The sequence below is a fragment of the Austrofundulus limnaeus genome, unplaced genomic scaffold (assembly GCF_001266775.1).
Source record: "Austrofundulus limnaeus strain Quisiro unplaced genomic scaffold, Austrofundulus_limnaeus-1.0 Scaffold460, whole genome shotgun sequence".
In the NCBI taxonomy this organism is placed as follows: Eukaryota; Metazoa; Chordata; class Actinopteri; order Cyprinodontiformes; family Rivulidae; genus Austrofundulus; species Austrofundulus limnaeus.
This window is the reverse complement of record NW_013952862.1, coordinates 66,566-68,870: the sequence shown is the minus strand read 5'-3', so window position 1 is coordinate 68,870 and position 2,305 is coordinate 66,566. Positions and strand designations below refer to the sequence as shown.

Here is a 2,305-nt window from a genome sequence, read left to right as displayed (position 1 = left end):
CCTCAAAAAGCAGGTCTCGGTCCGGTTGTTTGATCCGCAACAGAGTTCGCATGAGTGAACACCTGCACAAAAGGTCCGGACCAACGCTGGAAACGAACTCTGGTTCGTTTAAAGTGGAGCAAATTATCAGGTCTGAATATGATCTTAATTTTAGCGCATTTGGTTTGGTGGTATTGATGTTTTAGTACCAAAAAATAACCAAAAGATGCAGACTGATCGTTTCAGAACATTCTTAGAAGATGTACTGCACCTTATTCTTCAACAGTTTCAGGCCCTCTGGTTCCTGGATTCTTGGATCCGGGGGCTCCTGGGGGTCCCTGCTGTCAGAGACATGGATGGTTTCAGYCAACCAAACATTGAGAATTCATCATCACGGTGGAAAGAAATCCTCCAACAAATCTGAAACAAAGCTTAAAAAGGAAACAATCTAACTTTTTGTTGGAGCGTGACAAGAATCATCAGCATCACCGGAGCACATCGAGGAGAGCTTCTTACCTTTAGAAATTAATTTCTGTCACAAGCGAATCCCTGACCTGCTCTCACTGTCCTGATCAGAAACCCGCTCAGGTTCTCTCAGAGTTTCATCTCCTTCATTAAAATGCTTCGCCCTCAGGCAGCTGCGTCGCTTCAGAGGCCTGGTGTATTTGTACAGGTGAGAGATAAAACAAGACTGACACGCACACACACACACTTACACACACACCGTTATCAAGCAAGTCGAGTCAGCTCATTGGGTTTTAGTGGAACATATTCTCTAATTTCTCCCTTGTTCCCCCTGACAATTTCTGATTGTGTGTTTTATTCAATTAATGTTTGGCAGGTGTAAACTTGACACCAGACGCAGTTTCAGTCTCATTCTGTCAACAGATATTTTCATCTGAGACGTTTAAATTCATCATCTGTCACAGAGGRGAGGCGATGAGGTGAAGGCTTCAACAAACTTTATTCGAAATGAGAGTTCTGCAAAACAGGAAGTTCAAGACGGTGAATCCAAAACACCTGACTGAGGTGTTTCACTGGAGTCACTGGCCCARTTAAACCAGCGTGTGAGAGGCTTTGGTCCCAGGTTTCAAGGTGTAAATGGTTACAGAACCACCTGGGAGAGAATGTCAAGCCTGAGTGCRGAAGTGAAATGTCTCCAAGAGCCGAGAAAGGAAGTCCACTTRCTTTTTTAAAATTTTAAATCTTCATTTAACCTTTTTTTAACGAGCAAAGACCTTCCAGATTCAAAATCTCATCATATCAAGCATTATTGATGGTCTACACCAGCAGATCAAATGGAATGTCTGCATTTCTTACTCAATGTCAGTTGTATTTATAAAGAAAGCTTAAAAACAGCTAAAAGCTGCACCAAAGTGCTGTGCAGCAATCCACAAATATCACAAAACCACAACAATTGCTCAAACTACACAATAAATTGCAACCAACAATAGTAAGAACAGATAAAATACAAAGTCAGGCCTTAGTTTAATTAAATGCCATTGAATAAAATGAGTCTTAAGAAGCACTTTGAGGTTTTCTATGACCAGATCTAATATGAAAGGGTGAGTTGTTCCATAGATTGGGAGCAGACACAGCGAAAGCACGATCACCTCTACTCCCAAATCTGGATCTTGGAACTTCAGCATCTGGTTGTTTGACCTCAGTGTAGATGAAGAATGAACATGTAAAAGATCTTGAAGATAGCAAGGCCAAGCAAAACTTTAAAACAATAAAATCTTAAAATCAGTTCAGTGAGATGCAGGTAACCAGTGTAATGAAGCCAACACAGGTGTTACATGCTCATGTTTCCGTGTACCTGTTAAAAGTCGGGCTGCAGCATTTTGAATCCTCTTGAGTCCAAATGTGTTGTGATGAAAACATGAATACTTTTCTCAAAATCTCTAAAACAAAAATAGGACTTCACCTTGGCTAAAAGACGTAAATAAAAAAAACCTAACTTGACAAGTGATTTCTAAATTTTAATTATTAAAGGCAAATCTGAGATGCTGTTTTCTGCTAAATCTAAGAGGCAGATATAAGATTTTATTTCTTCTTTCTGCACCACTTTCATTCAATAATTGATTGACTTTAATATGATCCCCACATGCAAAGCGGGGATCGTATTGTTTTTATGAACTGTTTATTTATTTACTTTTAGATTTTATTTAGTCTTTTTTTTTCAAGATTTCTGGGTCAACTATAGCACGGATCAACATGAAATTCGGCAGGACTGTAGATGTGTCCCCTGCAATGTACCAGTGAACAGTTTTACGATAGACCTCAACTATATGAGGATGGGGCTCCATCTAAAAAGGGCGTGTCT

General features: G+C 39.7%; 1 protein-coding gene across 1 annotated transcript in view; it reads right to left on the bottom strand.

Annotated features, from left to right (window-relative positions):
* Positions 1-405, bottom strand: part of LOC106529701 (uncharacterized) — a gene marked incomplete in the record, with an annotated part of 8,045 nt that extends 7,640 nt beyond the window's left edge. The window contains 1 exon segment of the mRNA XM_014025189.1: positions 304-405.
* Between the last annotated feature and the right edge of the window lie 1,900 nt (positions 406-2,305).